This window comes from Zootoca vivipara, chromosome 13 (genome assembly GCF_963506605.1).
Source record: "Zootoca vivipara chromosome 13, rZooViv1.1, whole genome shotgun sequence".
NCBI lineage: Eukaryota > Metazoa > Chordata > Lepidosauria > Squamata > Lacertidae > Zootoca > Zootoca vivipara.
This window is the reverse complement of record NC_083288.1, coordinates 42841201-42853710: the sequence shown is the minus strand read 5'-3', so window position 1 is coordinate 42853710 and position 12510 is coordinate 42841201. Positions and strand designations below refer to the sequence as shown.

Below are 12510 nucleotides of genomic sequence, written 5' to 3'. Positions count from 1 at the left end.
TTCACCAATACATGCATTACCCAATACATCACCCTACCTAGTATATTAAATGTTGCATACATTACTTGGCCAGAAATAGATTATGGCATTGCCAAATTTGGAGAAATGAGAATTTTGAAGAATGTCTGTGTTTCAGTTTTTGCATTGCATGGGAAAGTGTGGCTTAGGCAGGTTCACCTTCAAATGCAGATGGGTTCTGCGACGGATCCCGTCTACCTAATGCTAAAAAGGTGTGATGGTTGTCCCTCTTACTCTATTATTAAAAGAGCACTTGGGGAACCCGTCTTCTCTCTCACTTACTAAAGGAACTCCTAGGGAATCCTGAGGCAAAATCCACCTCCCTATTTCCCTACAGATCATTTATAAACCCCTCTTCAATCTTGGGTTTACTAATAGGTGGAGTTTGCTTCCAACACATGTGGCCAGGTATCTTATGAAACTCGAGGCTGTTTGTGCGACTAACCCCTTTGTCCCCAGTGAAGAGATTCCCTCAGCTTGAAATCCCTCATAGATAGAATCATAGAATCGTAGAGTTGGAAGAGACCACAGGGGCCATCCAGTCCAACCCCCTGCCGAGCAGGAAACACCATCAAAGCATTCTTGACATATGCCTGTCAAGCCTCTGCTCTAAAAGCTTGCCTATCCACTTAGGCAACTTAGTGACACCCCGGGTTGTCCACCTTCAGCCTATACCGTGTTACTCAAGGACACAAACTATCGACGCCACTCTTGAGGGAAGTTTAAAGAGCCTCTACCTATACTGTTTTCGATACCGTGCTGGAAATAAGAAAGACGATTTCTCCTTGGCACATAAACGATGAAAGTTTATTAACTTAAATTCATAATGGTTGCTTTAAAGATTCATGCGTGTACAAGCTTCGTTACTGTCATAAGTTATTGCTTATGTTTAAACACGTAACATGGAACTTGCTTATTCCTCATCTAAACCCTACCCTACCCTGACCCTGCAACCACCCACGCTCCCACTCCCTTGTGCTCTCCAATGGACAGAATGGCTCCTCCCTCTTTTTAAGCTCCAAGCAGAACCGCCTCCATTAGAATGTCCAGTCAATCAGGCTGGATGTGGGTTTAACCCTTGCAAAGCCAGGCTTGGGGAAAAAAATTAAAACTATGTCAATTCGTTACAGGTTCCAATTCCTCCTCCCTCCCTACCCCAAAGACACAGGCATACCTATGCAAAGCCCTTTCACCTTTTATAGGCGCCCACTGATAAGGCCAGGTTCCAGAACACACCAGTAGACTGGATCGACTGGCTGAACCAGGCAATCCCACCCTAAGGTCAATCGCTCATAGCCGAAGAGAAATATTGGAACGAAATTTGAATGCTGTAGGTGCCAATGTGGGTTGAGGACACGCAGAAGCGTAGAGCGAAACAGAGGTTATTGTTATTGAGGTCTATGGACCAGTCCCTGCAAGATCTAGTCTGTAGTCTACATGCAGCAAGTTCTGGTGAAGAACCTACACCAGCGGTGGAGAACCATTTTCTGCCTGAGGGCCACATTCCTTTCTGGGCAGATTTCCCAGGGCCACATGCCCGTGGTAGGCAGGGCCAGAGGCAAAAGTAGGCCAAGAAGCAAGTGTAAATGTTACCTTTGTACAGCAGGCTAGTTTCTACACCTGTTCTCACCCCCCTTTCTATCCTCCATGCAAACAAGAGAGAGGCATTATTAGAATCCAATGACACATTCCAGCTAGGGGGGGAATGGGGCAGTTCTGAGGGCCAGATAGTGAGGCCTTGAGGGCCACATTCAGCCTCCATTCTTGAGGTTCTGCACTCTCGGCATACACACACGTAGCAGGGTACAGAGTAGATCTCATGATTCCATATGCTCCAAGATTTCTCAAGTGACAATAGGGACAACCTATTCCCTAATAATAACAATTGTATTATTACAATTTTAGGGCTGTGGGTGACGCTGTGGTCTAAACCACTGAGCCTAGGGCTTGCTGATCGGAAGGTCGGTGGCATAGCTGCCAAGTCTCCCGTTTTCCCCGGGGAATCCATGTTTTTTCCAGCTGTTCCTAGCTGAAAAAACAGATTTTTTTTGTTTTTCCCCTGTTTATTCTGGCGCGGCGACCATTTTGGAACTGGGCGGAGCATGCTCAGAAGCGACTTTTGGTGCTGCTCTGCCCAATTCCAAAATGGCTGCAGTGCGACTTCTGGCACGATGGCCATTTTGGAACTGGGCAAAGCAGCATCAAAAGTCACTTCTGAGCATGCTCCGCCCAGTTCCAAAATGGCGGCAGCGCTACTTCCGGTCTGCTATTTCCGGCCCGGTCCCTTATTTCTCTGACAGCAACTTAGCAGGTATGGTCGGTGGTTCGAATCCCCGCAACAGGGTGAGCTCCCGTTGCTCAGTCCCAGCTCCTGCCCACCTAGCAGTTGGAAAGCACGTCAAAGTGCAAGTAGATAAATAGGTACCACTCCAGCGGGAAGGTAAAAGCGTTTCTGTGTGCTGCTCTGGTTTCACCAGAAGTGGCTTAGTCATGCTGGCCACATGACCCGGAAAAACTGTCTGCAGACAAACGCCGGCTCCCTTGGCCAGTAAAGCGAGATGAGCGCCGCAACCCCAGAGTTGTTTATGGTTGGACCTAACAGTCAGGGGTCCTTTACCTTTATTATTTATACCCCGCCCATCTGACAGGGTTGCTCCAGTCACTCTGGGCGGCTTCCAACAGATATAAAAACAGAGTAAAACTTTCTATACAGGGCTGCCTTCAGGTGTCTTCTAAAGGTTGCATATTTACTTATCGCCTTGGCTCGAGGGTTGCGTAACTCAATACCCTCCAGCATTTCTCTGGTAAAAATAGAGACGTCCTAAGGAAAAGCGGGACATTCTTCGATGAAATCAGAAACTGGGGTGGCTTCTGTAAATTGGGGGATGTCCCTGGAAAATAGGGACATTTGGCATGGCATGGGGGGCCAGGGGGACTGTGGCCCCAGGTGTAAAATTATGAGCCCCCTCCCCCAGACACTGGCTTCTGTGGAGATCACCCACCCCACCCCAAATGTCACAAGGCGCTGTAAAAAAAGAAAGAAAACAGCTAAGGAACAGGGACAAAACTAACAAGCCCACATGGGTGTACCCAGCGCAGGGCAGGGGGGCAGCTGCCCCCCCAGAAGCAGGGCCAGTGCAGCCGTGGGCGAGAGCGGCGCTGCCGGCGGGGCTGGTGGGCAGAGGCGGAGGCAGAGCACAGCGCAAGTTCGGCGTTCCCACCCACCGCACCGCGCCCTCCCTCCAGCTCCCCATCGCGCCCTCCAGCAAGGCCAAGCAAGGCGGGGAACCAGAGAGCGTGGAGGAAAGCTGGAGGGCGCGCCGTGCCGGCAGGAACGCCAAACTCACGCTCCGCTGGTCTGTGCTCCGCCTCCGGCTCTGCCCACCAGCCCCGCCGGCAGCGCCGCTCTCGCCCATGTTCCCACTTTGTGGCCCCTCCCCTCCCATGCCTTGGCCCCGCCCCTTGCCCCCCCTAGTTTTGATGCTTGGTACGCCCCTGCAAGCCCACATTGGCTTGCATGCTCATGGCTCTCACAGCCTTTTACATTGGAAAACCCAAGCCCTGAGCCTTGAACTTTCATTTGTGTAGATGAGGAGCACCTAATCCCTGGTCCTCCAGGTGTGCCCGGACTCCAGCTTCCATCATCCCAGACCTTTGGCCGTGCTGGCTGGGAATGATGGGAGTTCAGCAACATCTGGTCCCCCACTCCATGAAGCAATGCCAGGCAGATGAAGCAATCCCCCAGCTCATAATTTGGGAGCCTTCAGGGCATCGCTGTGCTGTGCTAAAAAGACATTGCCGCCTTAGGCTGGAAGCATTGCAGAAGTATATTGGTGGCAATTGGGTTGGCGGGAGCAGGCTAAGGGTTTGTCCTCATTTTGCAACCTGCATTGGATTCAGCCAGCTCAAAATGCAGAACACCAATTAGAAGCACGGCGAAGGTGAAACACCTGCTCTTCTCCTTCCTGCAGCATCTCCCTGGCCTAGACAGCTTCCCAGAATCCTTTGCCTATGGCGAGATTGTTGGCAGAATCAAACAAGGGAATTTCTGCCAAATCCGCTGCTTCTTCTTTCTTTTTTTTTAAAAAAATTAATTTTTCTTTTCTCTCATTACAAATATACTTATAACATACAAATTACATAAACCTATCTCCCTCCCCCCTTTTGGATTTCCCTCGGCTTCCGTTTCTGATTTATTTACCTCCTTATATATTCTGCTATCTTCTATAAATCTCATACTTTTTCCTTTTATTACATTACCTATTCCCTATCCATAAAATTGTGAATGTTTGTCTAACTCCTACCATCAGATCTATGTTCTTCCTTTGTTTCTGTCCGCTAGCTTCTTCTAGGTCTGTACAGTGGTACCTCGGTTTACAACCACAATTGGTTCCGGAAGTCTGTACTTAACCTGAAGCGTACTTAACCTGAAGCGAACTTTCCCATTGAAAGTAATGGAAAGTGAATTAATCCGTTCCAGATGGGTCCGCAGTGTTTGTAAACCGAGGCGGTTGTAAACCGAGGTATGACTGTATTTCTCTCTTGCCCACACAGGCATTTCCAGGATGCCCCAAACGTGGAGGGGACAGGCTGGTGAACTGAAGACAGAAGACACCCTTTCCCCTTATATGAGTTTTCACTCAGGGCATGTCCCCCACCCTTCTGCCCCAGAGACCACCAAACGACAGCCTCTTACCTCCTCTTCTTCTGCTCTCTGTATTCCCACTAGGACTTTAGTCCAGAAGACGCCTGCCTTCCCCAGCTGCTCGGTTCAGCCACATTCTCCCTCTCGAATTCCTTTCCTCCTTGCTTCCGCCGTGACCCTCACTAGACAACACAAGCGCATGTTTGGGCGAGGGAGGAGTAGGAAGCAGAGGCAGGCAGTGGAGGGGATAGAGATCTCCCTTTCATGTCCTCGCCCTGGTTCTAGGAACAAGCTGGAGTTTGAAGGAGGCCTTGAGTTGAGGAGAGCTTGTTTGGCGAGTTCCACCCACGGAGGAGAGCGGCTGGAGGATTCATGCAGAGAGAATTGGGTGACTTGGCTCCAGGGTGAGGTCAGAGGGCAACGGATATAGCAAACTTGCAGAAGCTCCGCAGGCTCAGACCTGATCAGTGTCTGAATGGGAGACCAACAAACACAACCTGGATTTCTGCTGTGGAATGGTGAGAGAGGAATAAACTCTGGGAGACATGGGGACCTTATGCCGAGCCATATCCAGAGACCCACCGTACCCCAAAAAATTCTTACTGCACCTTCTCTGACATTAGAAAGCCGACATTACAGTGCTATCTTGGTTCTCAAACGCCTTGGTACTCAAACAACTTGTAAACCAAACATTGCAAACCCAGAAGTAAGTGTTCTGGTTTGCGAACTTTTTTTGGAAGTTGAACATGCTCCGTTTTGAGTGCCACACTTCCGTTTTGAGGGCCACACTTCTGTTTTGAGTGTTACACTGTGTGTTTTTGCTATTTATTTTGCGTTTTAGTTTTTGTGGCTCTTTTGCTTTGTTTTGTTTTGTTTTTGTGACTGTGTGGAACCCAGTTCAGCTACTGACTGATTGATGGTGTGGCTGCAGCACATTGCTTATTGCTTTCCTTTTATGGATCAATGGTCTCATTAGATAGTAACATTCATGTTAAATTGCTGTTTTGGGGGTTGTTTTAAAAAGTCTGGAACGGATTAATCCATTTTGCATTACAGTGGTGCCTCACTAGATGAATTTAATTCATTCCGCGAGTCGCTTCGTATAGTGAAAAATTCATTTTGCAAAGCGGCTCCCATAGGAACGCATTGAAGTGTGGTTTCCCATAGGGTGCCTCGCAAGACAGGGGGAAAAATTCGTCTTGCGAGGCACCCTATGGGACGAAAAAAATTCATCTTGCGAAGCGTGCCATAGGAAACTTCGTCTTGCGAGTCTTCATTGAAATCACAAAACGCATTCGTCTTGCGGAAAATTCGTCTTGCAGGGCATTCGTCTTGCAAGGTACCACTGTATTTTCTATGGGTAAGCGCACCTTGGTTTTGGAATGCTTTGGTTTTGGAACGGACTTCCAGAACGGATTAAGTTTGAGAACCAAGGTACCACTGTATACGCCAAGTGGGACAGTTGGTTCATCTATTCTAGCTCAACATTGTCTAAAGGAGGGGGAGTCAACTATGGTGCCCTGCAGATGTTGTTGGACTCCAACTCCCATCAGCCCCAGTCAGCATGGCCAATGGGCAGGAGGAATTATGGGAACTGTAGTCCAGCAGCAACTTGGAGGGCCAGAGGCCCTTTCATTAGGCAAGCTGAGGCAATTGCCTCAGGCAGCAGGTGCAGAGCAGTGGCCAATTTGTGCCCCAAGGCCTTGCTTGCCTCATGGTTTTGCCAGGCTGAGTGGTCTTTTAGGAATGGAGCAAAGCTCTACCTTCTTCAGTCTGCCTTCAGTCCGCTGCGACCTCCCCATCTCCAGGGGGTGGCCCTGGCTGCCAGCTTCCTCCTCTTTAGCCTCAGTATTATCCTTGTAGAACCCTCTTTCATTGGCTCTGGTGCCCCCTACACTTGGGCCCCTGGCCTTCCCCCCCTACGCCAGTGCCCTGTGGCACCAGCCACCACTGCCTGCCACTGCTGCCAACTGCCCACCCACCTGGCAAATCTTTTTGCCAGCCTCTCCACCGCCTAGTTGACTTGCTCTAGGAAGGACCAAGCAGTGTGTGTGTATGTGTCGCTTTTCAGGGTGAAGCATTCTGGGTAAAGTGGCTCTGAGAGAGCCTGTGCTATCGCAGCAAGAAATTCAGAGGCAAAAAAAAAAAAAGAGTAAACTATCTGCTACAGACAGAACAAATGGTCAAAGATAGGGCCAGCAGCTACCGCGGTGGTTGCAACTGCTCTTTGCCCAGTTGCTGAAAGCACAGAGCGAATTGCCACTCGGTTGGCCATCTCTTGGTGGCCCCTGAGCCAAGCATTTCATCAGTTGCATGGAGCTGTGGCCATCATCATGCTGTGGTCTAACCACTGAGCCTCCTGCGCTTGCCGATTGGAAGGTTGGCGGTTCAAATCCCCGCAACAGAGTGAGCTCCCATTGCTCTGTCTCAGCTCCTGCCAACCTAGCAGTTCGAAAGCACGCCAGTGCAAGTAGATAAATAGGTACCACTGCAGCGGGAAGTTAAACAGCATTTCCATGCGCTCTGGTTTCTGTCACAGTGTTCTGTTGCGCCAGAAGCGGTTAAGTCATGCTGGCCACATGACCCAGAAAGCTGTCTGTGGACAAAAGTTGGCTCCCTTGGCCTGAAAGCGAGATGAGCGCTGCCACTCCACGGTCGCCTTTGACTGGACTTAACCGTCCAGGGGTCCTTTACCTTTTTTTTTACCATCATGGATAATGGCCATCGCTAGCCCTCGCCTCCATGAGGTAGTAGAGCCTTGCAAGGAGAAGGTCCCAGGTTCGATCCCTGGCATCTCCCGGTAGGGCTGTGACTGCCCCCTTCTGAAACCCCGGAGAGCTGCTGCCAGTCAGTGTAAACAATAATGAGCTAGATGTACCGAAGACAGCTTCCTACAATACCCACTTCAGCTTCTTTACTTGGTTCATACAAATGTACGTACTTTTGGATAACAAGCACGCCAGCTGGATGTCAAAATCGCATCTGGCCCAGAAGGGAGTATTATTACTATTATTCAAATAGTGATGTAAATACAAGGCATGGTTGGTGAAGTGGGGAGCAGGGTGCACCCCTCGACAGATTTGCCTCCCACCCATCCCTGCCTGCTCCTTTCTCGCGCCCACCCACGCTCTCTCCTTTCCCATCAATCACCCATCTTCCTGTGTCGCTAATTAGCGTCCTCGCTGCCCACACACAGGCCCCAGAGAGTTCCCCTTGCCTGCCCTTCCAGGAGCTAATGAGGCTTTCTAATGAACCGCCCTTCACAGACTGGCATATATCAGCAGCCCCAGTGGGCCCGGAGTTAACCCTTTGCTCGCCGGGCCCGGTGGTCAGGAGGACCGACGCACGTCAGAACAGATCGTCTGTGCAAGGACAGGGGCGGTGGAGAGAAATAGACTTGCTAGGTTATTATTGTTATTATTATTTTCCCCTGGCAGGAATTTAACAGGAGCTCAGAGGTAAAGCTTGTGCGCTGTATAACGAAAAGTCTCAAGTTCAACGGCTGGCTTCTGTTTCTTTATTATTGACTTGCTATATGACTGCATGCTATTTCTTGCTAGCTTTCCTCCAAGAGGCTCAGGAAGGCATTTCCAAAGTGTGGCCTAAGGCAGGGGTCAGGAACCTGTTTGAGCCACACTCCCTTCTTCCAGGGGCCACATGGATGGCATCAGGGGCAAAATCAGGTGGGGCATGGACCACAAGCGTTACCTTTGTACAGTAGGCTAGTTTATACACAAACACACACAAGCCTGACTCTGAAGAAGTGTGCATGCACACGAAAGCTCATACCAAAATAAAAACTTAGTTGGTCTTTAAGGTGCTACTGAAGGAATTTTTTTATTTTACTTCGATCCAGACCAACACGGCTACCTACCTGTAAGCCTGACTCTGTCCTCCATCCAGGCAAGTAAGAGGCACAATCAGGATTAGAATCATAGAGTCGGAATAGACCACAAGGGCCATCCAATCCAACCCCCTGCCAAGCAGAATTCAATGGCACATTCCAGCCAGGCAAAAAATACCCAGGATGCAAAGGGGCCAGTGAGGGGTGTGGCAGGGGAGCAGGTGTGTGGTGCGCGGTGAGTCCTGAGGACCAGATCAAAAGGCTGCGAGGGCCACATTTGGCCCCCGGGTCTGAGTTTCAGGCCTTAGCTAAGTTGGGAAATATAGCTCTGCCATCCACTGCATGCTGTCAACTATCCTGCGATGGATTTTAGGCTGAGAGGAAGAAAACAGGTGGTTCATCTAATCATAGAATCATAGAGTTGGAAGAGACCACAAGGGCCATCCAGTCCAACCCCCTGCCAAGCAGGAAACACCATCAAAGTATTCCTAACATATGCCTGTCAAGCCTCCACTTAAAGACCTCCAAAGAAGGAGACTCCACCACACTCCTTGGCAGCAAATTCCACTGCCGAACAGCTCTTACTGTCAGGAAGTTCTTCCTAATGTTTAGGTGGAATCTTCTTTCTTGTAGCTGGAATCCATTGCTCCGTGTCCGCTTCTCTGGAGCAGCAGAAAACAACCTTTATCCCTCCTCTATATGACATCCTTTTATATATTTGAACATGGCTATCATATCACCCCTTAACCTTCTCTTCTCCAAGCTAAACATACCCAGCTCCCTAAGCCGTTCCTCATAAGGCATCGTTTCCAGGCCTTTGACCATTTTGGTTGCCCTCCTCTGGACACGTTTCCAGCTTTTCAGTATCCTTCTTGAACTGTGGTGCCCAGAACTGGACACAGTACTACAGGTGAGGTCTGACCAGAGCAGAATACAGTGGTTCAAGGTCACTTGCTGAACTTCACCCCAAGATCCAGAGGAGCACAGCTCTTCTGCCTGAGATTGTATAGAGCTGCTGACAATCAGAGTAGGCAACATTAGTCTAGCCAATAAGACTCTATGCATCTTGGACAGTCTGAAGTTGAAGTGTAGTGGATCAGGATGTTGGACTTAGACCAGAGAGCCCTGAGCCTCATTCCTCCCCATCCTTAGCTACCAAACCTGCTGGGTGACCTTGGGCCAGTTGACGACTCTCAAGCTTACCTACCTCACAGGGTTGTTGCGAGCGGAGGCGCTATGGATACTGCCTTGACCTCCTCGGAAGATGGTTGAAATAAGAATAAGCAATGGCCTGATGGCACAGGAACAAATTACTAGGGGCCAAGGTCCCTTCACTCCCCCAATAAAATATTTGAGGATGCTGCCCCCCCCGAAAGTTGATGGGCCTTGTCATTCAAATGGTGTGCATGCACTGTGTCATGTGATTGATTATGTGGGGCTTACCTACCCCCTTCAAATATTTTATTCAATGTGACAGGGTGGAGGGAGGGATCAACAGGTGCAGAGTTTCTACGGGGTACCAACAAAGTGAGCCATGGAGCCAACGTGAGCCCTCCCTTTCAGGAGCGAGAGGAGGATGCCAGCCGGGCGGTGGGGAATTTGTGGGCTGAGATTTACTGGCCAACACAGAAGCGTTCCCCGCCGCCCCCTGCTTGCATCACAGGAAAGGCTTCGCCAGGAGATAAGGGCCCTCCCATTCACATGGCTCTGGTGGGGGCGGCCAGGGCTGCACAGACCGAAGGCTCCACGCTTCCTTCCTGAAGCCCAGCCCAAGGCAAGCTGCAGGCTGACCCAGAGCCTGGGCTGAGGAATTGAGACAATGGAGGATTTCCTGTCTGAAGAGCCAAATCACAGGGGGTGGGGCAGGCCTGAAATGACCAAGAAGGAAAGTGGACCCCCAGCAAGGGCCCTGACAGGAGATTTGCACAAGTGTGCTTCCTATTTCTTCCCTCCTGTTCTTCAGGTCTTTGAAAGATGTTGAGGAAGAGTGGAGGGAGAACTGCCTATTTAATTTTTTTACGTTAAATCCCACCTTTTTCTTCCATGGTTCCCTGCCTCCTCATTTAATCCCCACCACAACCCTGTGAGGTTGGGTCAGGCTGAGAACGAGTGACTGGCTCGAGGTCCCCATGACCGAGTGGGGATTTGAACCCGCACCTCCCACATCCTAGTCTGACACTCTAACCACTACACCACACTGCCTCTCACAGTCGATGCCAGTGTGGTGTTGTGGTTTTGAGTGTTGGGACTGGAAGACTAGGGTTCAAATTCCCCACTGAAGCTCACCGGCAAAGTTCATCCCTGGGTCTACCCAATCTACCTCACAGGGTTGTTGTGAGGATTAGAAAAAGTGGAGGAAGAGTTCCTTGGATGAAAAGTGGGTAGTAGTTGGTGTTAGGGAGTAGTTGGTAGTTAGCAGTAGTAGTGGGTAGTAGTTGGTAGTTAGCAGTAGTAGTTGGTGCCCATTGGGGCTGGCAGGGAAGGCGGGGAGACTGGCAGTAAAGAGTCTACAGCAGTGACAAGTCAGGTGGTGGGCAGGAGAGGGCTGGTTGTGGGCAAAATGCCCTAATGGCTCAACCACCATGATCACTGAGATCATGGGTAGGCAAACAAAGGCCCAGGGGCCGGATCCGGCCCAATCGCCTTCTAAACCCAGCCCGCAGGCGGTCCAGGAATCAGCGTGTTTTTACATGAGTAGAATGTGTCCTTTTATTTAAAATGCATCTCTGGGTTATTTGTGGGGCATAGAAATTCATTCATTTGTTTTATTTTTATTTTTTCAAAATATACTCCGGCCCCCCACAAGATCTGAGGGGCAGTGGACTGGCCCCCTGCTCAGGCCCGGCTCTAGGTAAGGTCCCAGTGGCGTGGGGCGCCAGGGCGCCGGGCCGGCGGGCTCACGGCGAAGCCGCACGGAAACCGTGCTGCGCTGTGCGAGGGCGAGGGCACCGGAGCGATCTGCATGCCTCAGCGCCAGGGCGGCCGACCTGCTTGAGATGGCCCTGCCCCTGCTGAAAAAGTTTGCAGACCTAATTGAGATCGTATGCACACTCCGATCCAGCACCCACCCTCTCTGCAAGTCTGTTCCTTGCAAAGGATGGGAAGGGTGGGGTTTTTTTTTCCTGTCCCAGACCATTGCTTAATTATCAAAGGCAGGTGCAGCAGGCTGAAGCTGTTCCCTTCTAGTCAAGTCTGGTCCAGGACACTTTTTTTTTTGCTGCCTGAAGCAAAAGGCAAGGTGCTATCCTCTCTGCCCGCTGGCTTCCCACATAGGAAAGCTGACCAGATTGGCAGGTTTTATTGCAACACCTAAGGTTGTCTTACTAGGAATGGTGGTTTGTGGAAGCTTGAATTCTTCAACACAGGCTTCTTTTATTAACTGACAGAGCTGTGCTTGCAACAAACTAAACTCTGCTCCTGCAAACTGTCGAGAAAAGGAAAGGGAAGGAAAACCCAGTCGCTTTCTTTTTTTCACAATAATGGGAGTTACAGAAAAATATGGCCTCTCCCATGTCTTTCCCAAACTATTTTCCGTAAAGGTACAACACACCATTTCAATACGTTGCAGATGAAACTCACTTCCCGCTATCCATTTAAATTGTTCTTATACGGTTTTAATAGTCACGGAGAATTCTGTGAACTGCCGTTTGTTGCGGGTGCTGGGAATTGTAGCTCTGGCAGCTCAGCACCCTTAACAAACTACAGTTCCCAAGATTCTCTGCTGCATTTTCCCCCGCTCATGAGAATTTCATAATTCTGTTTTCTTTCTCCTATGGTAGTTTTCAAAGGAGTTTGCTTTCTTATTAATTGGTGGGAGAATTGGTGGCGGGAACATGGGATAATTTTCGGCGCAGCAACACATCCAGCATCTGCGGCCTGAGGCAGCTTCCTCAGTCTGCCCAATGGTAGGACCGGCACTGCTGATAGATCTTCCTCACAGCGAGGTTTACCAACTAATAGGGAGGAAGCTGACAAGCAGTTCTACCTTCTGGACTGGTTGTAA

At 50.0% G+C, this 12510-nt stretch overlaps 1 protein-coding gene across 1 annotated transcript in view; it reads right to left on the bottom strand.

The window, feature by feature from the left end:
• ADCY4 (adenylate cyclase 4) overlaps positions 1-4822 on the bottom strand; it is a 71064-nt gene extending 66242 nt beyond the window's left edge. The window contains exon 1 of the mRNA XM_035102707.2: positions 4715-4822. The gene's annotated coding sequence lies outside the window, so the exon portion shown is untranslated. The remainder of the gene's footprint in view (positions 1-4714) is intronic.
• Between the last annotated feature and the right edge of the window lie 7688 nt (positions 4823-12510).